General features: G+C 45.7%; 1 protein-coding gene across 1 annotated transcript in view; it reads right to left on the bottom strand.

Moving 5' to 3' along the window:
• SLX4 (SLX4 structure-specific endonuclease subunit) overlaps nt 1–26898 on the bottom strand; it is a 495651-nt gene that overhangs the window by 231347 nt on the left and 237406 nt on the right. The window lies entirely within an intron of this gene.

The raw sequence follows: 26898 nt of genomic DNA, 5'->3' as shown, positions 1-26898 counted from the left end.
AATAATCCGATCTAATAAAACACTAAAGTCTGAATAAGAGACTTCCTTATAGAATCGGGAAGGAAGGGGAAGACTCTTCTTAGAAAGCTTAGCATGTGCAAGCATGATCCAACTGTGTGGGTCACATTCTCCTTCATGGTCAGCGTCTGCTCAATACGAACCCCTACATTTTTTTACCATTGTGTTTGTTACTGAAACAATCCCCAGCTCTCTTGGCCACCACTCTGGGGTCCACAGCAGTGGAGCCTCTCTAAATAGCATGATCTCAGTCTTTCCGGCGTTTAGTTGTAAAAAGTTGTTACGCATCCTTTGAGAGATTGCCAGCATGCCGGAGGAGAAGGTGGCTTGAGCTGTCTTTAGCGATTTCTTAAAAGAGAAAGTAAGTTGGGTGTCATCGGCATATGATATAAGGATGAACCCATAATTCCTTAGGAGTGCGGCCAAGGGAGCGATATAGTTGTTAAATAAGGTGGGGCTTAAACAAGACCCCTGGGGCACCCCCATGGTCAGTTCTTTGGATTTAGAGCGATACAGCCCCAGATTCACGGCCTGGGAGCAATTTGTAAGGAAACTCGTTAACTATTGCAGTGCCAAGCCACCAATACCAGATTCCTATAGTCTCCTGAGCAAGGTCTGGTGGTCGACCAAATCGAATGCGGCGGAAAGATCTAATAACACCAGGAGAGTGGCTTGACCGCTATCGAGTGCTAGCCTGATGTTATCTGTGACAACCACTAAGGCTGTTTCGGTGCTATGTTTCGGCCGAAAGCCTGATTGCGAAGGGTCAAGGCTGCCTGCACAGCATAAATAGATTTGGTCTACAAAAACTCAATGAGTTAAGGAATATTTGAGTCCAATGTAGCGACTGTGGCAATTAAATAGGTTCTGGTAAGCCTACTCAGTTTTCAACAAACATTAGGCTTGTACAGGACGATCTTCACAACAATCAAGCAAATAACCCCAAACTATCTTGTGAATGCATCACATTCATATTATTTGCCAATAATGTGGTTTTTGGTGTCAAAATCCTTGCTGGGCTTGCTAAAACTATTAAATAAGTTTGAAGGTAACAGCCAGAAAAAAAGGGATTGGTGATGACTATTATTACAATAAAATATTGATAGTTTTAAAGCCAGATTATAATATTTATTTTTAAAAGTTTACCCATAGACTGTAGTAGCCCGTCTACCGGGGAAAAACACCTGAGCCAAACATGGGGTGAAATGCCCAACTTGCAAACAGAATCCATAAAGAAACCAGGTTTTTTCAAGCACCAGTTTTAGGAAATTCTAGTTACACCGAAATAAGAAGCTCAAATCCTTCATTTTGGAGAATAAACCAATTTAATGGCAAAGAGCGGAGAACACAGTTCTTGTAAAGGTCTTGTCTAGCACAATGATTCAGTTCTGCAGAACACAAGTGGCTCTCTGTGAGAAGCATATCTTTACTGTATATAGCTTTTCAATCACCGGTCAGCAAATTGTGTTCCTAGCTATTTTGACTAAAAATTGGAGGGGAACATTGTAAGCCACAGACCAAACATTCTGTGCATATCTGGGAAGGTGTGAACAGCAAAGGTTCTATTTCTAAGCCTTATCTAGTCTTCTCTTAAGAAGAACTGAGTGAAGTCTTTTCCGATACACACCCGGATTGCAGACTATAAACAGCTTCTTTCCTCCCTTTTATATGTGAAAGGCTCAAGTTCATATGAAATGTCTCACATAGGCAATCAACGTTCTCTAACCACAGCATTAAACTATATTACACTGTAGGTATGATATATGAACATATTGACTTTAATAATTATTAATTTGCTTTATGTTTTTTTTTCAAATTATCATTCTACAAGATTATTAAATAGTTGCTAATAAATTACACTTATTGATGTTTTTGTCCAACTGTTATGGGTCACAACATACAAATAAACTTGACTGACCGGCTCTCGATAAAAGATACCTTAAGCCCCATCATGGGGAGGGCATTAAAACAGTGGTTCTGAAGGACGTGATGTTCAGGGATAATATGACAGGCTATGGTGGATTTAATTGAGAAGTACAAGCGTCAGTGGAGTGTCTTGACTGTAAAGTTACTAGAAGAGAAATATGCTGGACTGGGAACATGTTTACACACAAATGTTAGAAGGCAGCCTGGCTAACCTGGGGAATCAGCTTCTATAGCTGGAACATCAAGTTTCAGGTTGCCCTGCAGACGTAGTGGGGATGAGGTAGGAGCAAAATACAAATTTAAACGAGCAAACTAGACGGTCAGGAATACCCAAGTAGGCAGCATAATGAAGTGGACAAATGATGGGCAACACCAGTTGTGCTTGAAGAGACAGTGTGGGTCTGCCACTTCTAATATTAAATATGAAAGGGTTAGTTAAGGGAAAGTGAGAATGTTGAGGATCTTTAAAAAAAAACTGAAAGCACAATAAGTTAGTGTGTCTTAAACAGACAGAGGGGAGGTTTAGAGACGCCAGAGTAGCAGATAAAGCTGAGAAGCATAGAGATGCAAGAACAGCCATCTGGTGAGGTCACAGCCATGTCAACACTTAAGAGCATAATACATATTTAACAGAGGGTTACATTTTGATAAAGGAAGGGAAATGGTCTGATTGAGGTGAAAGACTGACGCTACTTTTAAGAAGAAACGGGGATGAAATTTCATAGCAACTTTATTTGTATGGAAAAGTTGTTTACAGTTAATTAAAGCAAAGTGCCTGAATCTCACTACCCTGCTGGAGAAGTGATGGCTACAAAGAAAACTGCTGTCCAAGATAAATACTGCAAGGTAGCTTTATGAATTGGCTTAAGTGGAGTGTGCATTCATTTAAAGATAACTATATTAGGCTTTCTGGAAGAAGAGGATCTCCTAACTGAGGAAAGCTTCCTTAAATCCTTTCTAGAAACTCCTTTGTCAAAGCAATCTTAGCGAACAGGTTTGTGATGAAATATATCTATAAGCAGTAATGGCTGCAAGATGTACTCACTATTTTATAGAAGAAAACGGCCAGTTAGAGAAGATAAGGGAGTAACCACCTCCTGGCTTGTGGTTCCTGATATTCTTCTGAATGCACCACATACAGAACCTCTTCCATTTGAAAGTGTAGGACACCACAGTGGGTGGATGTCTAGCCTCCTACAAATTGTTCATACATTCTTGTGGAAAATTTAAGTGTCTGCATTGCAAGAAGTCAGGTTGCCAGGCTGAGCGATGGAAGGATGCGACGCAAGAGCAGATCCTCAAACATGAATAGGAGATCCACTTTACATGGCAGCCTTTACTGTGGACCCTCCAAGAGGTCTACAAGGTCCGCAAACACCACTGGCGCGTCCATCGCATACCTATTAGATCAATCGGGCCTTGTCTCTTATCAACAAATGGGATCAGGGTCATGTGCCTTACCAACAAATGGAGTTAGGGACATCAGTGGGAATGTGTAAACAAAGGTCCTCGACCAGCTTGTCTAAAGGGCATTCCCCAATTTGCCCAGTTGGTAAAACATACAAATTTAGTTTGGACATTGTTTTGTTTTCTGCATTTGCAAACAGCATATCTATCTAGGAAAATACATATTCACAGATGATGTATAGCATTTCTTTATGTAATACCCACTTGTGGTACTCTTGAAAAACCCTGCTGTGAGTCTTCCTCTAAGTTTTGAAACTACCGGGAGATTGATTGGCATATTGTGGCCATCCTTGGCAATCAGTTACTTCTAGATATTTTGAACTTTGAGAAGCACAATTGTTAAGTTCCTCTTCACATTTTCAGATAATGAACTTCATTGTGTTGTCTGTCTGAATTAACAGTGTGTGAGATTTGACTGCTGGAAGGAAAGACTTGAGAATGGGGTAGACTGCTCCCATTTCTTGGAGGTGATTATGATATGACTTCTCTTCGTTCTGCCCATGTGTGCTCCCCATCCCAGAAGGGAGCCATCAGTCACTAAAGTCTGAGAAACTGGACATCTTTGATATCATCCAACTAGCATCAACAAGAAAAAGATTGAATTACAGCTTCTGAGGGAGTTAGTTTGTCCTTGCCTACGAATTGAACCACTAACCTTATAAACACAATTGCAATGGTGGTATCTGCAGATATGCTCATGGTAGGACGGTGCAAGATACATTGGACTCCAGCAGAGAAGCGATCTGATGGGCTATAATATACAACTTCTTCAGTCATACGTAACAATTTAATGGGAGAAGAAAGTCTCTCCTCCTATCAATACACTTCTGCCACCCCAATATCCAGGAGCCCTCCCAGATAATGGATGGATTGAACGGAAAACAATCTTCATTTTGCGAGATTTATTTTTAGGCCTGGGTGCTGTAAAATGGACATCATCATTTTACAGCAGCAAAACGCTTTTACAGATCTTGTAACTTTGGTACAATATGGCACGCTTTTCATCCAGTTTTCTTTTTGCAACCAACACTTGTGGGGGGCAGCTTTAACAGTATAGATTCACATGCTTGAAATGCCCAATCATCAAGGTGGGAGTCCCATGGTAATTATAAATAGTGCAATGCATTATACAGTAAAGCTTAAACCAGTGACATGGTAGACCAATTTGCAGAAACTTTAGGTAGAACCAAACTTCAGCCAATAAGAGAGCATCTTCTGAATCAGCATTCTCCACCAGAGCCCCGCGTCTCAGATTTCAGAGCATGATAGTACATATATAAATATGGTAGGCAATCAATGTAAAACATCTGGAAAGGGGTGGTGGGAAGGTTGCATGTGAATATATGAAAGATATCAATACTAGACAACCACAGTGTACAGGGAAGCAACTTGTTTTTTCCTCCTGTATTGCATTTTTCATAGCTTCACAAGCTTGAATCCGAATAGTAAGCAGTAACAAACTTGATCCAATACAGATAACCTACAAAGGAGGGAATATACCATATGAGTTGTAATTTACATAAGATAATAAAATAATAAGTTATGACAGTAACTCACCTCATTGAAATAAGTTGTGAAGGACTGCTTGACCCACTGCTGTATCTTGGTTGGTAGTGCCATCTAGACTGTAGTCTAGTGAACGTATGCTTATTTGTCCGTTTGGCTGCCCTGCATATATGTAAGGTAATGATACTCTGGCAAAAAGTGCTGTGGAGATAGCCACATTTCTTGTCGAATGAGGACATACTTTAGCTGTGAGCGGTCTTCCTAATTTTTCATGTCAAAAAGCTATGACTGCTAAAGGTCATCTGGCTATGCTACTTCGTGACAAGGCTTGACCTTTTCTTGAAGGTGCGAAAATGACTAGAGGTTGATCAGGTTTTAGTCCATTTTATATAACATTTCAAACACCTTTTACCATCCAGAGAATTCTGCTTCGTTTGATGGGTTCTGGAAGAATGCAGTTAAAACAATAGGTTGATTAAGGTGAAAATCTGTTGGTACTTTAGGAATGAAATGGGGATTAGTCCCCAAAATAACGCTGCTTTTTTCTATTACAGGTAAAGCCTTTGTATTGTAAACATCTGTATTTTGCTGAATATTCTTAGCTGATGACAGAGTTATGAGAAGAGCCATATTCCATGAAAGATACTTGATTTGGGCCTTGTGTATAGACTGAAAGGGTCCTCACATTAACTGTCAGAACTGTGCTTAGCTGCCAGGCCATTGTCAATATTTTTTTTGCAGGGGGTAACCTCTAAACCACCCTCTTAATAATTGTTTTATGAGGCTGTCTGACCATAAACACTTTTGATTCCAAAATCTCCTGAATCTCGATATTGCTGCGAGATGAGCCCTGATTGAGCAAGGCAATAGGTCAGAGTGAGCTAAGCTGAGTAGGTATGGTAATACCTCTGCTTAAGTTGAGGAAAAAGGGGAACAATTATTTGAACACCACCAACGGCAAAATCTAAGCCATTTTTCTTTTTATGATCTGTTTGTAGATGTGGCTCTTACTTTAGCTAGTATGTCTCTGCACTGCACATTCAATTGATGGGACTCGTAATCAGGAGCCAGGTAGCAAATTTAGCGATTCTGGATTCAGATTAATCACCTGGCCTTTTTTCATGGCCATTTTTCAAATCCTGGGACTGGTTTGATTGGAATGTGATGTTGTTCCGACATGAGGATAAGTTCTGTGTACCAACATTGTCTTGGCCACGCTGGAGCTATTAGAATAATTTGACGTGATTCCCTCTTTAACTTGTTGAGGATCTGAAGAATCAAACAAAGTGGCAGAAAGGCTTATATAAATATTCCTGTCCTTGCAATCTGAAAAGTGTTTCCCCAAGAGCCCTTGTGTAGAAACCTACTTATATAGTATTGGCATTTCCCATTGAATGGAGTAGCAAATAGGTCTCTAAGGTTGAAGTTCCCCACTGGCTGAATATCTTTCAAAAGGAGTGTTTGTGACATCTCCCATTTGTGGCATTCTATTGAAGATCTGCTAAGATTACCTGCTCACCGGTTGTCAGTGCACTGCACATGGTCTACCCTCAGGGATATTTTGTGATGCAAACACCAATTCCAAATGTTTTGTGCTTCCCCGGAGAATAGTTGTGATCTTGTTCCTCCTTGCTTGTTTAAGTAAAACCGTGTGGCTGTGTTGTCCTTTCAGACCAGCACTGCAGATCCCAATTAATTCTTGGAAGAAAAATGCGAAGCCATAGGCCACACCTCTAAGCTCTCGGACGTTTATGTGTCTCTTTGCTCATCCACTTGCCATTCACTTCCAGTTCCTGGAGATGTACTCACCAGCCCTCCATGGATGTCGTCATGTAGTTTGGTGGCTTGGTGAGACAAGTTAACCCCATTGACATGCTATCTTTTTTCATCCACCATTTTATATATACTACCATTTCCGGTGTTATGCTGATAATGCTTTTGCAAAGTCTCCTGTTTCCTATGTATTTCTATTTGTTTTTGTAGTGGTCTTATGAACAGAGGATAGTTGGGCATCAATAAAATGCAAGATGAAATCATTGCCCCAGTAATGATTTGTACTGACTGACTGAAATTGTCTTTTTTCTTGAGAGGGCAAAAGCTAGCATTATCATCTTGTTAACCCTCCCCCTTTGTGGAAAAGGCCTTACAGACTCTTGTGACCAGAACTGATCCAATGTATGTAATTTGTGAACTCGGAATAAGACAGGATTTTTTCAGTTTAATTTGAGACCAAAGTTCTCGAACATTTGAATGCATTCCTTTGTGGAACATACTAAGCCTGGAACGAAGTAGCTTTTATTAGCCAGTCATCCAAATATGTGAATATTTGATGTCCATTTCTTCTCTTATAGGCTGCTATTGGCGCCATACACTTGGTAAGAATTCTTGGGGCATATCTTTATCCGAAATGGAGTACTCTGAATTAGTAGTGACATCCAGGCACCCCGAATCTGAGTTACCAGCAGTTTTTGGCAAAGATGTGGACATGGAAGTAAGCATCCTGAGATCTAGTGATGTCATATGATCCCCTGGCTTTATTGCCTGTATGATATCCTGCAGGTGCCCATTCTAAACAATACATTTTGAGGTATTTGTTGAGCTGTCTCAGATCCAATACTTGTTTCCACTTTCCATTCTTTGTCTTATGTAGGAAGAAGTTGGAGTAGAAATCTGTTTTTCTGTGCACCTGTATAACACATTCAATTTCTCCCTCGAGTACGAACAACTTGATTTCCTCTTTTAACAGAAGTAGGTGTTGAATGCATCTCCGATTCTCGTAAAAGTTGTAGAGTGTCTCTCTCATAGTCAACGGAACTGCCTGAAAAGAGGCGACCGATGTCATAGCATTGTCACTGTCATCTGGAGCACTCATGTCTCCATCCTGCACCAGCCAATTTCCTTTTGTTAGGCTGTCTGGAGCAAGCTGAAGCTGGTGATGGTCAATATTGCTGAGTAAGTTGATGGTGATATCCCGGTTGGGAGTGAGCATAAGGCTGATATCTGTTGGATTGGTAGCCCCCTCTGAAGGTGAATTGACTTGTACCCCTAGCACCACGAAATGTCGGACACCGGCATTGTTGGAGGAATCCAAATAATCCTGCTTTTTCCGTATCAGCTTTTATCAATTAGGGCGCAACATCTGTACGCTTCCTGAATAAAGCCTCTCTGTTATAAGGTATAATCAAAATCCCTGACTTTACCGCTGGGCAAATCAAAGCTGCCTTCAACCAGTGTATGCGTTCTAAGACTGCTGCTCCAGCCTTTTTCCTGAAGCCAGTCAAGGCTACGTCCATTGCTATGTCAATAATTTCTAAGGATGTTTTCTCTCCATTCTGAAAATGGATTTTGCTTCTTGTTTTTTGTTCCCGTCAGATAGTCAATAAATGGAGTTAAATCTGACCACATATGGCGATATATCTGCCCAATATGGCTAATGCATTGGACATTCTTATGGTCATAGATTCCATGGCGGAAAATAGTTCCCCAATATTACCTGATCTTCTACCTTCCTTATTGTAAAATTTTTAGATCTTTGCTACGCCGCCTGCATAATTACGTAATCTGGCTTTGGATGTCCTATTAGACAAGCTGGAGAGTTGTCAGAGGCCTTGTATTTCTCATCTAGTGTAGGTATTACTATTGTCACAGTAGCAAGATTTTCATGACAGTAACACCTTGTGGTCAGATATAGTTAAACTATAGAGTGAACTGATTTCCTTGCTATTACCTTGAAACACATAGGAAACAATTGGCTTGCTGTATAGGTACTAACAGATCAAACCTTTTAACAGCCCTTTCTAAGAGAGCGTGAAGGCCCACTAAGTCATTCAGCTGTGAACTGGAGGCTGGAGGGCTGTAAACTGTCGGCAATGGAGGGGCCGATATTGGTGCAACATAATCATCCCATTCGCTTCTCGTTTTGTAGCCTCGCCATCACCTTGAACCACCTAATCATTGTGAATAGAAATTAGATCAAATTGCCTTGGTTGGGGAATAACTTGTTGCTGTGTAGCAGGGCTCTTTTCATGTGCTATTAGCCTAGGGGAATACAATGGAAAACCAGCTGAGGAGATCAGTGTTTGGCACTTTTTGCTGGGGTGGAGTTCCCCTTTCTGGGAATTTTTTTATAATAATCGTTAAGCATCTGACAAGATCTGTGAACAGAGCAATAGGAGCATGCACCATTGGTTCTTGAAATGACTGCTCCTAAAATGCTTTGTCGTAAGGATACTCCTCATTGAACTACTCATAGGATCTTCCTTTGTCTTGGCGTCTGTCTCTAAAGGAGAATTCACCAGGCAAGTAAGTAGTTTTGTCTTGTTCATATTGCTCATTCGTCTCCTGGCATTTTACACGTAACTGCCATAGGCTACTTGCAGCCCCAAAAGTTCTGTCATCCTCATCCATACTTACCATTTCCGTGGAAGAGGTGTGGAGCAGCGACCAGGGTTCCTGACTCCGGACCATGGGGTTCACAGTTTGATCCCCGGTACCGGCGGCAGGTTAGCCTAGCACCATGTGACTCTGGGCAATAGCTCGCTTAATCTTCCCGACGGCCCCAGCGCCTGGACACCTCTCGGGAGGTAGCTGTGCACTTAACAAATGCTGGTATTTAATTTATTTCAGAAGGCTGTATGGTAGTAAAGTTAAAACCATATTTGGCAAGGTCTGATATAATCTTTTTAAAGCATCAGTAATAGCCGACAATGGTGCTGGCTTTGATGGTGAAGCTTGTGTTTAAAAAATCCAGTGCTGCAGTCGTCATTGGTGTAATCGTAAACCCAGTTGCCGACAAAGGCGTCGATGGGGCATCCGTTGACGGTGTCAATGACGGAACAGCAGTCGCTGTTCTTGATGACAGAGCAGCTGTCGACGGTCTCGATGAAGGAGCAGCTGTCTACAGACTCGCTGATCATGAAGACTATCAATACTAATCTTGATGACAAATAGGCTGTAGATACCGTGGTGGTGGTGGTCGTCAACAGTTTTGCCATCGGCACGTGATCTGTGAGGAGGATCTCAGGTAGGTTTTTTTAATATCTGCAAACACTAAGGCAGTTTAAAAAAGAGGAGAAGGTATTGACTTTGTTGTCTTTGATTTACATGACCTCAGAGGTGTTGTATTCCTCAACTTTAGCTGATCTGGGCTCTTGTGAGCCATTCCTTTTTTCTTTCCCTTTTGATAATTTCTGTGGTGGCTCCTCACCCAACTCCTTTACAAATCTTTCACTATTGCTGTTTTTTCTAGTTTAAATTAGTGATCCTTCTTCTCCACACTGGAGTTTCTGTATATTTTTTCTTTTGTAGCTACAAAGGGAGTCTTGCTTCTCTGTGTTTCAGCGTCTTAGCAGGGAAAGATCTGTAATATTTGCAGTCTTTAGGTATATTATCAGGATATAAACAATAAATACACTACTGTTGACAGATGCTTAGAAAATAACCTCACCTTGTCACAAGGCTTACAGGGCATAACTAAGCCCTTATTGGATCCCTTGGACATGTTGATTTTCTGACAGAATAAGGTACAGACAGAGTTAGATCTTCTGTCTGATGGAAGTAGAGTTCAATTGAAGGTCAAATGAGAGCAAAGTAGCAGCTTTCCAGGAGAATTGCGAAAAGCTCAGGGAGACTCCCTTACACAGGATGTGTGGTTAGGAATCTGAGGTGCGATGCTCTGGAGAGAAAGGATGATTCAAAAGCTGCTCTCGGACGGCTGAAGTTTGGGCCTACATAAAACTATGTGACTTGGTCTACATTGTCACTGGTTTAAGCTTTACTGTATAATGCTTTGTACTGTTTATCATAATTACTGTGGGACTCCCACCTTGATTACAAAAAAAGATTCAAGCATGTGAACCTACGAAAGACTCAATACTGGAAAAGAGATGATTATCAATCTAGTAATCGCAGGTCCTGTGAATACAAACACTTAGGGCCCTTCAAGTATTCAGGCTATGCAGTCTCTCCTCTTTCGTGGGAACAGGTGGTGGGTAGAATGTCAGAAGAAGGATGGTCTGACCTATGTGTAATGGGGTGACCATAATCAGCAGTAAAGAAACTTTGATTGTAAGAACCACTTTCTCTAGACAAAATGTGGGGCAAGGAGGACAAACAGACAAAGCCTGCAGCTTGCAAACACGCGGAGGTGAGGTACTATAGTAAGCATGTGGGGAAACCCAGTATACCCTTGGAGGCTTGGGCAGAGTCAACAGTATCAACTAAAAGTGACTACAAGAGATTTTATTTAGACAGAGCAATTCTTTTCCACAAATTCAATATCAATAAATTCTGTGAACCTATATGTATTACTTCACAGATACAGGCAATAAATGCACAAGGAGTTTAGTCAAAAACAACTAACACAGGGATATCTTTTGAAAAATGTATTATCTTTTTTTAGCCTTCAAAATGTATAGGGTACATTCAACACTCAGGTTAATTCAAATGCATACAAATGAAAAAAAGTACATCTTATTTCAATCTATATTTCATAAGTAAAAATCCTCTCCCGATAAAATCATATAAGTGACAAATATCTTCATTAAATAACACAGTCACTTAATGTATATTAATACATGAGGAGTTGGATAGTACAGTCGACGTTTCGGTCTTCTATTGTGCGAATCCTTGAGACCATCTTCAGGACAACACAATCTGCCTTTAGCAATGACCCTTCCAGAGATTGTATGTGTGGACATACTCTCTCCGTCACTCCCTACTGGGTGCGCCGAATGGCATAAACACCACTGCCTCTAGTGCCATTTCCTGGGCTATCTGGACCCCATCACGGCCCTCCCCAGAGGTTTCCCCCTAATGTGAGGTGTTGTGGCTGGCACCTCCTTCGTTACTCTGCTGCCCTGGTGGCTCACATTGTTCCTCACTGTACACCTGGGACCCTGTAAGCCTGCTTGTGCCCCTTGTGTGTGACTATCGCTCGGGAATTGCAGGGCTTTGAAGAGACCCACATTCTTCAATCGCTACCTGCGTGCAGCTGAACTGCCTTTGTTAGTCCAGCCTTTGGAGCCTCTTCACTACTGCCCCCTCTGCCCTTGTCACTGCTCCAGGACCCCTTCTAAATTGTATCCCAAACATGGGCAAACAAGACGTATGTCAGTCTAAACTCACTTTGAAGGGCAAATGGCACACGTGTCAGGCTAAGCAGGAGCCGCCGTCGGCGGATGCTCCCGAACATTCTGGTTGGTATGCCCAACACGATAATGACCTCAAAGAACTTCTTGTGGATGTAAAGACCAGCCTCAAAGCTATAAATGCAAACCTAGATATACTCACTAGTCGCCTGGATCACATGAAGAAACGTCTGGACAAGCATGAAGACAGGCTAGACCATCTAGAAAACAGGATATCAGACATCTCCAAACCCAGGCAGACTGCAAGGAACACCTCCTGCGGATCGACAAGATACTCGACCTTATCAAGGCTAAAAACCACAATTTAGAATGGAGGTTCGGTCGCAATAACTTCCGGATCACTGGAATACCAGAGTCCACCGGCATCAATAAATGGAGGATTTTGTTGAGACCCTGCTTCGCGATTATTCAGGGAGGTCCTGTCTCCTGTCTTTATTGTGGAAAGGGCACATTGCTTGCTCAGACAGACCACCCCCAACCCCTAAACCTCCAGACGTGCTGACCTGTCCCATCGTCGCATGACTCCTGAACTACAGGGACCGTGACGCGGTTCTGAGGCTGGACCTTGAATGCCAAAAGTTTCAATTCCAGGGGAACGTACTTTCGTTTTACCTAGACTTTAATCTCACTGTGCAATCCGCTCAGCTTTAGTTCTTGCCTGCCTAGACACTCCTACAACAGGCAGAAATTCCCTACACCCTTATTTATCCAGGCAAACTACGCATTCCTTTTGAAGGGAAACCTAATTTTTTCCCGATGCAAAATTAGCTCTGAAATTTGCCAAACATATAACTACCAAAGAGCCTTCACCAAGGGACTCGCCACGTATCCCCAGAGAGAACCGTCTCAGCGACAATGATTAATAGTTTGACCTCCGGGTGCCTGAGAGGGCCCCGACTCGCCACGGTGGACTTGTGCGGACCGCTGAACATGTTTACTTGACATCTACAACCTTGGCCCGAGACCGGTCGGCTGTGCCCCTCAAGGGGTCGCAGCACCCACGGATTGGCCAAACGGCAATAATAGGACCACTGTCTAACCGTACCTTTTTAACACGCATTCGGCAACCCTGCCATACTTTGGCTGGGTCATTCGCCCAGCTCCTCTCCGCTTCCAGGAATGTTTCCTGGACTCATTGCTATTTTCATAGGGGGATGTTGGTGTAGGGGGTGGGGTTGTCCCACTCAGGCAAGTTTGGGGGTCGGAGTGGGTTGCCATCTCTAGCTGTTTGTTGTTGCCTTGTTCCCTTTTCTGGCCACATGCATGGGCTGGGTTTCCTTCCTTACTCTTCTGCACAGCACACAATTCACAGCTGACTCCGATTCCCCCCACACACACTTTATTCATAGTGTCAGAACAACAACCAAATGCCTTACCTGGAAAATCCGCTGGCTCAATGACTGCAGGAGGCGTGCTTGTTACATATCTCGCCAGACACCAGATAGAGGCTTGCTTCCTTCAAGAGCTCTGCCTTACACACTCCTCCGCCATAGGGCTGTGCACCAGATGGTGCTGCGAATCCTACACATCCCTGTAGTCTGGCTATGCCAGAGCCGTAGCCATCCTACTACGCAAAGGCATGCAATGGCAACTGCACCACGCTATTAGTGATGACTGTGATCGCTATGTCCTCCTTGCAGGCCATCTACATAGTAAACCTGTTATCTTGTCCGTAATTTACGGCCCCAGTACCGATGACCCAGGGTTCTTCTTGGAGATTTGGCGATTGATAGCCAGTCTCTGCCCTGGGGCAATACTGTGGGGTCGTGACTTTAATGTGATTGTTGATGACAGATTGGACACATTGGAGGTTTCCTGACGCCCTCACCCCAGCCCTGCTTCTGCACTTAACACGGTCATCCTCGACTATCATTTCCAAGACATCTGTAGGCACTCACACACTGAAACCATATAGATTACATGTATTACAGCACATTACAACGTGTGGTCCAGAATAGACTATTGGTTAATTTCCCTAAACGTCCAGACCTGGGATACAAAGGTTGCACATTTGCAGCAAACTCTCTCCGATCATGCCCCTATCCTGCTAGAGCTCCTCATTCCTCAGAAGGCCCTTCGGCACTGGGGCATTGCGGGACATAGCATTCCGCAAGGATGTTTGCAAAGAAATAGTTGAGAACTTCACTTACAACGTGGGCTCTGTAGATTCTCCGTACAACCTCGGGAAAGCCATGAAGGTGGTCATCCACTGCACATGTATCATCAAACAATCAGGTGTATTAAAGGCCATATGTGAGAGACTTGCACAACTAGAACGTGAGATCCAAGCTCTCAAGATTAAATATTTTCACTCTGAAGACACATCCAAATTGGCAGTCATCAGGGACAAACTGACAGAATTCTTAGAGGAAGCAGTCCGTAAGACTAACTTCCTGGACCGTGAAGCACAAGTCCACCGCTTTGGGGATGGTGACTGCCCTGGGAGGACCCTAGCCAATATGCTCCGCAAACTGCGTGCATCAACTTATGTGGTGGAGCTGTTGGATAACAACTTAAATCTCCAATCCACCCTTTCGGGGCTTCTGAGTATGAGGACTTTCTTTTACACCAATCTTTATAGTGCCACTACTATCCACAATGAGAGCGAACTGCTTGCATACCTTTATACTATCCCACTATTATGGCTGGACCTTGCCTACCGGTCTTACCTAGAGTGCCCGTTTACAGTGGAAGAAGTAGTGCAGGTCATCGAAAACTTTTGGGGCCACAAAGCGTGAGGCCTGAATGGCTCACCCACCGCTTTTTATAAAGAATATGCATCCATCCTTGCACTTCACATGCTCTTCATGTTTGTAGAATGTCACCAGAGGTTCCCTGCCACCTTCCCTCCAGGAGGTGGCCATTGTGACACTTCTGAAGCCGGATAAATGTTCCTCCCACTGCAACTTCTACAGGCTGCTTTCTATGATCAATGTGGATAACAAGATTTTGGCGAAGCTCTTGGTGAACCACCTCCTTTCCATGCTAGTGAGACCTGATTAATTCTGGTTTATCCCTGGCCACTCAACCTTACATAATCTCTGCACCATATTGGTGTTTATGCATCACCTTCAACCCCAGGTTTCGGCAGTGGCTGCCCTACTTGATGCCATGAAAGCGTTTGACTCGCTTGATTCCGCTTTTTTTTTTTGCACATTTTGGACTCCGCTCCCAATTCCTTCACCATATACGACTTCTTTACAATCTACTCACTGTCCGCGTATGACTCAATGGCATGATATCAGACCCGTTCCCAATCACCTGCGGTACGTGCCTGGGATGTCCATTACTGCCAATTCTGTTTGCCATGGCAATGAAGCCCCTGGCTGCGAGTCTCCATTTAAGGCATTGATTTTACCACTAGGGGGCTGTACGTGAACAATGTCATCCTATACGTTCTGCAAGCCCCAGGCAAACCTTGCTCCAGTGACCCGAAATGTCATAAGGTTTGATGGTTTTTCAGGCATACAGGTCAATTGTTCCAAGTCAATAATATTTACCCTTACTGATGGCACCCAACTCTTCACTAATGAATACGCGCTTGGTGGGCCTCTGATCCAGTACGATATTTGGGCATCTGACTTAGTCACGATCCAGATGAAATTTGGAAGGCCAATTATGGTTGCGCTGTCACGCGGCTAGAAGACAGCATAACAATATGGTCTCGGCTGCGCAGTTGGGTCGGTTAACATCAGTAAACATGATTATTCTACTGAAATTCTCTATCTTTTCCTTAATGTGCCAATTCCACTTACGGTTACCTTCATGAAGCGACTAAGAGCTAACCTCATAGCACTGATTTGGACGGGCAAGCAGCTCTGCGTTTCGTGGGAGCTTCTCACCTTGCCATTTGTCTAGAGTGGTTTGGGCACGCTGGATAGGTTACTTTTCGCATTCTGTGTTCAGGCCCAGTACCTACATTACTGGCCATTCCAGCCTCACAACTGATCATGCAACCCCATGGCCCCTGTCCACCAGTCTTTACCTACCCTACAAGTTGTAGCGGCAGAGATTGACACTGTGAAATGTGTGTGCTGGGCATGGGATGAGGTGTGGAGATGTGCAGGACTCCCCTGCCTTTACGCTCCCTCTGTGCCCCTTGGGGGTAACCCCCAGTTATCACCCATGCACGATGTGGGCGCTGACGCGCGCCTGCAGGCAAGGCCTTACAACCTTACAGACCTTTAGACAGGTGGCACTTTCATACCACCGTTCGAGCCCTCTGCACCCATGCCCCCGACCGCATTAGAAACATTCTTCTATTATTAACTTCATGTGTCCTGCCGCACAATGCACAACACATTTCCAGCAACCTCCCTCCCACACTCAATGCATTAGAACATATGCTCGCTAATTCATCACCGCCTAAATTAGTTACCCGCTTATACTCCATCATGCAAAACCCTACGCCAATCACAACACCGACTGTGTGCATGGCGTGGGAGGTGGACACAGAGCCCCATATCACAGATGCCCAGTGGTCTTATTGCTGCACTCAGATGAAGGCACTTTCACCCAATTACAGGTTAAGATTGCTACATTTCAGGGTTGCTTGGGGACGTGGCTACGACGCGCTGCAACATGGCCGCCTGTTGAAGGGGCACGGCAGGTCGGGCACGAACATTTGGCAAATACCACAGTTAGAACATCGCTATTCTTGCTGTGACCCAGAGCGGAGCTGCCTCTGCGCCCATCGCACCGGGGGTGTGGATTTCGGCGACACTGGAGAGGGAGCAGTCGGAGTTCGTTAGCAGCGAGGCGCAGCAGCTGAACCAGCATGTAAAATGGCCGCAGAGAGCCTTATCGCCTGGTCTAAGGTGAGACGAGGAGTCCACTGCTGCTTCCGGCAGAAGACCTGCCCTGGCGATATTGGAGTCGACTCCTTACTGTTGGGCCGCATCACCCTTGGGACACATAGCCAGCTGTGGCTTGGCTCCGCCATCCGGGGACGCTGAGCGGCTCCCGGCGAAGGAAGGGGAACTCGGCCCGAGACCCTGGTGGCTGCATGATCTGCCAACTACACGTACCGATCGGCGTGCCACCTTTGAATGAGGTAGGGGACTGCTTTTGTGGCCTGATTCGTGTTGCTGCGACACTGCATCACAGGGCCTGGTCCTAGGCGGGCTTCATCAGCCTGGCGGGGACTTGGCGCCTAAGCGCGGTCTGTAGGCGCGGACGGGAAGGCGCACCGGAGCCTACCCCCAAACGAGCGGCAGAATCTGTGAGCGGGGTGGGGACGGGCAGTGCCCTGCTAATGTGAAGCCAAGCTTAGTTGCCCACAAGAGTGTTGGAGACTGAGCGGGGTTCTGCGTGGCTCGGGCAGGGGCCCTTACCAGCCTCCCCTCTGGTCATACCTAGGCCTGTTGTCCTGGTCTAACAATGGAGATGGGACGCTGTGGCGAGCGCCGCTATGCTCTAAACTGAGATCGTTGAGTCCCCCTATGCTGCCTGGTCCCCCCCTGGCTCAGAACACTGTGGTCATACGCCTGGAGGAGAGCTGCGGGCAAGGTGTGGCGAGTACTTTGGCCACTATTTGGGACCAGCCCCTCGACCCCTGAGGCACAAGAGGCCTGTGTGTATTCTCTACAAAACGGAAGGAGCGTCCAGTTGATAATAAACTGTAAGCGTTGGGACTCCCAAGGCCCAATACTTGTGCTTGCGGCTTGATCCTAAAGTGGTTGGAGCTATTAACTTCACGGCCAAGCATCAACAGGTGTAGACTCTATGCTACTGTGGGCAAACCAGATCCTAGGCAGCCCAAGATCCCATTGAGAGTAAGCGCCAGACGCGCAATATGGATCCAGCCGTCGAGCTGGGTACGACTGGCACTGGTGTAGATGCATCTGACGCCCCAGACAAAGACATGTGCTCCATTCTACTTGATGTCCGTTCAAGTCTAAAAATAATAGACGGTAAAATAGACGCCCTAACCTCTGGACTGAATGTGGTTAAGAAAAAAGTCAAAATACCCGAAACTCGACTTGAACGGCTCGAAAATCGACTGTCTGATACACAAGATACCCAATCTGAAACAAGGGCGCAGATATCTAGCATGGAAAAAGTCCTTGAATTCATAAAAGCTAAGAATGAGGACTTGGAGGCACGTTCCCGCCAGAACAACCTCCGCATAGCGGGCCTGCCAGAGTCCACCACCATCCAGAAAATGGAAACCTTCATCACGGACTTGCTGCAGGAACTCTTTGGTGCTGCATTATCTAAGGTCATGATTGTGGAGAGGGCCCACCGCTCGCTGGGCCCCAAATCGATCCCGGGGGCACCACCACGCCCGGTCATAACACGGTTGCTAAATTACGTTGACAGGGATGCCATATTGAAAGAGGTGCTGGCCAGAAGTCCGATTGTCTACAAAGGTAATGCAATGTCGTTCTTCCCCGACTATACTCCAACGGTGCAGGCTGCGCGAAGAGAGTTCCAATCGACGAAACGCATGCTGCAGAACTCTTCCATTCCATATGCTATGCTTTACCCTGCTAAACTGAAAATTACCCACGAAGGCCAAGCCCATTTCTTTACTGACGCAAAGTGGGCATTTAAATTGGCCAAGCACATTTGTCCTAGAAACTCCTCTAAAGGTCCACAGAGCGTCAATAACAACAAGAATGCACTTGACGAGAATGACTGAACTAATGTGCCTCACAGTTATATTCCTCTGCTTTCCACCATGTTGCTTCTTTTATTTGACACAGGAGCTGTATCTATCCATCCTACCCTTAGGTGGCCTGGATGCATAGTCATGCTAGAACGATAATGTTGGTTACTCTACTGGGGAGTGGCCCTCATGTTTACTTTGCCTTTTAGATGGTATTCTAGAGTTCATTTCCAGGTTTGCCCGACCACCTGCCATCTCTGCCATTGTTCCTCGCCCCGCAGGGAGATCTCCCATGGCTTTACTTTGGTTCTTATTGTGGGGGTACATCTGTTTATTTCCCCGTTTGTGTTTTGGGGGCATTTTAGGGAGGGTTCTTGTCCTCAACCTGTTTGGGAGGTTGCAGTGGAGGGGGGGGGGGGGGGGGTTGAGAACGGGGAAAGTTGCTTGGGTGGTTACATAAAGCCGGGGTGGGGGGTTTTGGGACATGAGAGACAAACACACTACAGGTTAATCCCCATGGTAACAACACATTGTCCTTAAACTCTATTATTACTTAACATAACCTGTATGATACCTGGCGCCACTTCCATCCACTCGCATGGGAAGGCACATGTGTAACCTAATTCAGACAATCATGGTTGAGGCTCAACTATTGGTTGGTGTCCGTCAACCTGATGACTTGGACTACCGACACACAACACCTTCCACGTACCCTCTCCGATCATGTCCCGGTACTATTAAGGTGGCAAATTCCAGATATGAAACCACGCGCCTTTGCTTGGCGACTTCCGGCACACGCCGTCTTAGATTCGGTCTTTAAGGCCCAAATAGCCACAGAAATTCAAAACTACTTTTCTATCAATGAGGGTTCAGTGGACTCCCCATATTATGGGAAGCTTTTAAGGTGGTTATAAGGGGAGCCTGTATCTCCAAACAATCAGGTGTTCTTAAATCCATTCGCACGACTCTGGCTCGACTGGAGCAAGACATTAAGGGCTTGAAAACTAAGTTTTATGCAACCAAAGATGCTTCCTATCTAGGATCTATTTGTACCCTCATCACGGAGTTTGAGCAAGAGGCTGAGAGGGAGACACCATTCCTGTGAAAGAAAGCCAGAGCCCGTGGCTATGGGGAAGGGGAAAGAGCTGGCAATACTCTTGCTAATCTTTTGTGTCCGAAAACTCCCCCCACGTATATAGTGGAGCTCCTGGATGCTGAATCCGTTCCCACTCATGGACAAACAGGCACACACAAACTTCTCATCAAATTCTACACGTCCTTATATGAGGCCAAACAAAATTCCAGACACCCGGATCTGATTGAATATCTAGATTCCCTACAACTGGTATGGCTGAGCCTGGGACACAGACAGTACCTAGACCTCACATTCACGATAGAGGACATTACCCAAGTTATCAGTACCCTCCCAACTGGCAAGGCACCGGGACTAGACGGACTAACCACTCTTTGCTATAAAACTTATGTTGACACTCTAGACTACTAGATGTCTACCAGGAATCACTGGAGGCCGGAGTTTTACCTCAGTCCATGCGAGAAGCGGTAATCATTGCACTGCTCAAACCAGATAAATCCCCAACACTCTGTGATTCTTACCGACCCTTGTCCCTTATAAATATAGACACCAAAATCCTGGCTAAGTCAATTGCGAACAGACTACAACCCCTTCTACCTATTGTTGCTCACCCTGACCAATCCGGTTTTATTCCCGGGAGATCGACAGCCCAAAACCTATGAACCCTTTTTTCGCTCCTACATCAAATTGATCCCAAACATCCGGAGGCGGCAGTTTTTTTAGACGCTACGAAGCGTTCAACTCCCTTGAGTGGCCCTATCTATTCACTATCCTGCCGCACCTGGGATTTAGCCCCAACTTCCTCAAGTGGATTAAACTGCTATATACTAAGCCAACAGCACGACTCCTAGCCAATGGTCTATCAGACGCCTTTCCAATATCTAGGGGCACGCGTCAGGGGTGTCCCCTCTCCCCACTCCTATTCGCGATTGCGATGGAGCCTCTATCAGCCCGGATCCGCCAACATCACCCCTCCCGAGGTTTAATATTTACTGATCGCAATCTCACTATATCTTTGTATGCGGATGACATAACGTTATATGTAAGGCACCCAGACGAGAACCGTAACCCGTTACTTAGAGAGCTGTGATTTGGGGAGTTGTCTCGGATTAATATCAATTGGGAAAATCTTCCATTTTGCCATTAACAGATGCACCACTGTGCAGAACTCTTGAGTTCCCATTACAATGGGCAGAGGGAGAGATGAAGTACTCAGGAGTGTGGTTCTGCTGAGATCTGCAACTCCTGTGGAACCTAAATTTCGGCAAACTATACCTAAGTTTTTATATTATTTTGTAAATATCCCCATTCCTCTGACCATGTCTTTTTTAAAACATTACAATCTGCAGCCATATCGTTGATTTGGGCTGGCACACAACCAAGGATTAGTTGGGATGTCCTAACTCGCCCGTTGAACGCGGGGGGCCTTGGTGCCCCGGATTTTTAACTATATTCCCTAAGCACTCAGGCTCGATTTCTTCATTACTGGGTCTACCCTGTCCCGTTTCAGCCCCATGTTGCCACAGAGAGAGACATAGCGGACCCCATTCCGCTTAGCACAGCCATCTACTATCCTTTTCGACGTACCCCGAACGAAATAAACACCGTAGAGGTGGTGAGCTGGGCTTGGGACGGGTTGAGGAGGCGAGTCCAGGCCCCACTGTTATAAGCTCCATCGGTGCCGATGGCGAGACATCTCCACTTCCCTTTCCTCCATGATAGGGGCGCTATTGGCAGAGCCACGCGTATGGGTATAACTACCATGGGAGAGCTCTGCCCCAATTATGTTTTTTTACCAAATCCTGCTAGGCGGGTGGGGGAGGAGACCCCACTACTTGATAAGCTCCTATTCCACCAGTTAAAGACGACCTGTAAGGCAATACATCCTACTTTTCCGGCACCCCCGGCAACAGTACACTCCCTTCATAATTTATTGAGTACACTATCGCCGCGCAAACTTGTAACCAGGCTGTACACTACCACACAAACTCACACACCATATTCAGACCCTGCAGCGCCTACGCAATGGTGTCTAGACCTGAGTGACATCTCAACAGACAAGCAATGGACATATTGCTGCTCTCAGACAAAATATTTATCTCCCAACTATAAGCTAAGGTTAATACATTTCAAATGTATCCGCAGATTTCATAGAACCCCCCTACGACTCTTCAAAATAAACCTTAGAGATACCTTGAATTGTTGGAAGTGTAGACGGTAGGGAGCCGCTTTCCTCCACGTGGCCTGGGAGTGCCCCGCGGTCTCTAACTACTGGACAAAAGTAACTGCAACTATACAGAAAATTACAGGCCAGCCCATTGACCATACTCACTTGGTGTTGCTTTTAGGTTACATAGCACAGACACGTCCTGAATACCGGCGTTTCACGCCAATGATGATTGCCATAGCCAGACGCAATCTCGCAATACATTGTGGAGCCACCCGGGGTCCAAAAATCAAAGACTGGTTACATGACATTGCCTACTGTCAAGAGCAGCTGACCTTTTACTGGGACCTCATGCCAACAGGATCCAGACCAAAAGATATCTGGGCACCTTTTAGGACATGGCTTTGTGCCCATGATGCACCTTTAGACCCCGCTGTATCATCACCCAGCACAACTATTCTGAACGAGGACCAGACATCCGACTGACCAGACATTATGCTACATATCGAGCTCTTGCATAGGTGTGAGAAGGATAAGTTACTTACCTGTAATCCTAGTTCTCCTCCAGGGGTATCCTCATCAAAGTCATAAGCACTGAATATTCCCGCCCATGTGCGGGACCCCGGAAACAATACAACAAAAATATATGCAAAAAACACATGTATCTCGCTCCAAATATATGTAAATACATATATCATTTTCCTCACACCAATGCAGCCCTAAAACTAAGGCTAGACAATGGAAACACTTGTATATGTACAGCAATTAGAAAAGAAACAAAAACACATTAGGTCAAATAGTCCTTGAACTTTGTGTTTTAATGAGTAAAAGCACTTATAAATCTTGACAATTGCTCATAAAAGACATTGTCAGCCATAAGCTGCATTGAAAAGTAATAACACATAGACTGAAAGCATTTTCAGCTAATAACTGGCACCGTGCCTTTAAGGCAGCCATGACCCCAGGCTTCCCATCATGCCTCAGGGGTGACAGTTAGGTCAGTTGTTCTTTGCATAACCCTGAAGTCAGGGCTAAACTACAATCCAGAGATGTATAGCTCTCATTTACCTGGGGAGGCGGGTGGTTTGCTTATGACTTTGATGAGGATACCTCTGGAAGAGAACTAGAATTACAGGTAAGTAACTTATCCTTCTCTTCCAGGGGATCCTCATCAATAGTCACAAGCACTGAATAGAATAGCAAGCCCATCAACCACCTGCAGGTAAATGAGAAGTACATGACCCAACTTAAAAAGACCAATCATAACAGCCCAAAACTAGCTGGTAAACAGATTCTGCAAGGAGGCCTGGCCTACCTGGGAATCTGCTCTCGTGTCAGAATCAAGACAGTAATGTCTGGTAAATATATGGACGGACCTCCAGGTCACCTCCTTACAGATCTCAGACATGGGTACATTATTGAGGAAAGCCGCAGTCGCAGCTCTCCCTCTGGTGGAATGCGCTTTGGGAGAAAACCCCAGGGGCTTCTGCGCTAGCTGGTAAGCAAGTTTAATACATGAAACGATCCATCTAGAAATAGATTTGAGGCAGCATGACCTGTCCTGATCGATCCATAGTTAACAAAGATGATCAGAATGACGAATACCCTTATACCTAGCTAGATAGAACTTTAAAATCTTTTCAGATCTAGAGAATGCAGAGCCCTCTCAGCTGGAGTGGAGGGATTGGGAAAGAAAGTGGGCAGAGAAATGGTCTGATTTACATGAAAATCTGACACCACTTTAGGGAGAAAAAATGGATGCGTCCGTATCAGCACTCTATTCAAATGGAACACCGTATAGGGTTCAGAGGAACAGAGAGCTTGAATCTCGCTCACCCTACGAGCTGACGTGATTGCCACCAAAAAAGCTGCTTTCCAGGAAAGATGTTGTAAAGTAGCTTTGTGAATGGGTTAAAAAAGCGGACCCATTAGCTTCGATAGCACCAGGTTCAACTCCCAGGGAGGAGAAGGAGGACGCACTGGAGGGTACACTTTTTTTAACCCTTGCAGGAAGTCCTTGACAGATGGCAACCGGAAAAAAGAGGTTTGAGAAGGTGACCTCCTATAAGCTGTTATAGCAGCTAGGTGCACCTTGATGGAATTAAACTTTAAACCTGCTTTAGCCAGATATAACAAATAAGGAAGAACTGCTTCTTCCTGACATTGAACTGGATTATGATCATTCTGTATACACCACATATAGAATCGCTTCCGCTTGCATGCATAAGAATGTCTTGTGGAGGGACGTCTTGCCTCTTTTAGGATGAACATGCAGTCCTCTGGCAGCCCTAGATGGCCGTACTGTATGACCTCAGGAGCCATGCTGCCAAGCTCAATGACGGAAGGTTGGGATGGTGGATCCTCCCTTTCATCTTGGACAACAGGTCCGGCCTGCATGGTAGCCTCTTGTGAGGAGTCACTGACAGGTGAAGCAGGTCCGTGTACCACCATTGCCTCGGCCAGTCTGGGGCGATGAGGATCATCGTTGTGTACGAGTGTGTTAGCTTGCTCACCACCTTCAGGTTCAACGGAAGGGGTGGAAAAGCGTACACAAATTCCCCTGACCAGTCGATCAAAAGAGCATTCCCTCTCGATCCTGGCCGTTAGAACCTGGAGGCGAAGTCTCGGCATTTGGGGTTTTGGTCGTCTGCGAACAGGTCCATGGTGGGACGACCCCAGGATTGAAAAATTTCTTCTACCACTGCGTCATGGAGGACCCAATCCTCCGTCGTCGAAATGACGGCTTAGAGCGTCCGCCCTCACATTCTGCTCTCCTGGGAGGTGGACTGCTGTGATGGACAACTTGCGAGCCAGAAGCCAATGCCAGATCCATTGTGCTTCCAACGACAGAGTTCGTGAGTGTGTTCGCCCCTGCTTGTTCAAGTAGTACATTGTGGTGGTGTTGTCCGTCTGTACTAGTACTGAAGCTTCGTGAATCAAGGGAAGGAACGCCTTGAGAGCTAGATGGACTGCTCTCAGCTCCAGCATGTTGATGTGGTAGGTACTTTCTTTGTGAGACCACAGACCTTGCACCTGTAGTTGACCCATGTGCCCGTCCCAACCTAGGAGGGAAGCATCCGTGATCAGTGTCTGTACAGGGGGAGGTTGATGGAACAGAACTCCCACCTGCATATTTTGTTTTTTGGTCCACCATGGAATGGAAGCTCGAGCTGCGTCTGAGAGAGTGATGTGATCATCCCAGCGAGCAGATTGTTGGTCCCACTTGTCCTCCAGATCCTGCTGAAGAGGACGCATTCGAAGTCTGGCATTCGGGACCAGGAAGATGCAGGATGCCATCGACCCTAGCAGGGAGGCAATCCGGCACACTTTCTGAGCCTTGTTGCGAAGTACCAGCTGACATTTCTGGGTTATTGAAAACTGTCTCTCCTCCGAAGGAAACACTTTTCCTACCTCGGAGTCTAGCAGAGCTCCTAGGAAGTGAATCTTCTGGGTGGGTTGAGAGACTGATTTTCCGAAGTTTACATGTAGCCCTAGTCGCTGGCAGAGCTCTATGCAAGTCTAGAACTGACTTCTTACGCTGTCTGGGGAAGGACCTTTCAACAGCCAATCGTCCAGGTATGGGTATACAAAGATCCCTCTGCGGCGTAGAGCGGCTGCTACCACTGCAACACACTTCGTGAACACACGGGGAGCCGACTTCAACCCAAACGGCAGGACTTTGAAATGATAGTGGGAGGTCCCCACCCGGAACCTAAGAAATCTTCTGTGACTGGAGTGTATTGGAACATGAAGTAGGCATCTTGGAGGTCCAGCGAGCACATTCAATCTCCCCTCCTGAGATGTGGATATATTTGGTGAAGTGCCAACATGCAAAATATTTTCTTTTTGACGCGCAGATTGAGAGTTTGCAAGTCCAGAACGGGTCTGTATTCTGCCTTTTGGCCCTTTTTTCTGACCAGAAAATATCGGGAGTACACTCCTTTTCCCCTTTGAGACACTGGCACTCTCTCGATGGCTGACTTCTCGAGGAGAGTGGCCACTTCTTTTTGCAGAAGGTGTAACTGATGATTCGATGTTGTCATCGGGGGAACAGGTGGAGGCCGATGACTGAAACGAAGACAGTATCCATTCTGAAGTGTAGACAACACCCATCTGTCTTTTGTGATGTTTCGCCACTCTTTCAAATGACCCGCAAGGCTTCCCCCACTGGAGTGGTCCACGGCGCTGGGGGAAGGAAAGACTCATTTTTCTGACTGGGCTTTGCCGGTATTGTTGCCCTGGCGTTGATTCCCTCCTCCTCTGGAATTAGGCTTTCCTCTATACTGGGACTTTTGCTGTCCCTGCTGGTCTTGACTCTTCTGCCAGTGAGGAGTTTGAACCCGCTGTTTTGAAGAGCCCTTGTTGTAGGAGCGATATTTCTTTTTGAACTCCTTTTTCTTTTCAAGCCCTACCGCCTTGAGAGTGTCCAGCTCTGCTTTTATGCGCTGCATCTCTTCGTCCGTGCTCGCTCCACACAGTGAAGTCCCTGAAAAGGGCAAGTTCAAGATGCGCGCCTGCGCTTCTGGTTTTAAAGCAGTTAGGCGCAACCAGGATGATCTCCTTGCTGATATTCCATGGGCATATCCATGCGCCGTCAGGGTAGCCACGTCCGCTGCGGCACTTATAATTTGGTTGGAGTCTTGAATCCCTTACAGAAGGATCTCCTCAAAGTCCTTACGGTCTTCTTGAGGGAGCTTCTCCACAAAACGCTGTAGAGAATCCCACAGGGACCTATTGTAACGCCCCAAAAGGGCTTCTGCGTTGGAAACTTTGAGAAAGGACGCTGAAGTACTACAGACTCGTCTCCCCCACGAGTCTTTTGTCTTGCTGTCCTTGTCCGGAGGTACAGTGGCGGAAGAGGAGACCGCACTGGACTTCTTTGCTGCTGCGATGATTACTGAGTCCGGGGGCGGATCAGCTCTGAGAAACAGAGGGTCCTCTGGAGATCTGTATTTCTTCAGGA

The sequence above is a fragment of the Lissotriton helveticus genome, chromosome 10, assembly GCF_964261635.1.
Source record: "Lissotriton helveticus chromosome 10, aLisHel1.1, whole genome shotgun sequence".
In the NCBI taxonomy this organism is placed as follows: domain Eukaryota; kingdom Metazoa; phylum Chordata; class Amphibia; order Caudata; family Salamandridae; genus Lissotriton; species Lissotriton helveticus.
The sequence above is the reverse complement of the archived record's forward strand: the minus strand, read 5'-3'. Positions and strand labels throughout refer to the sequence as shown.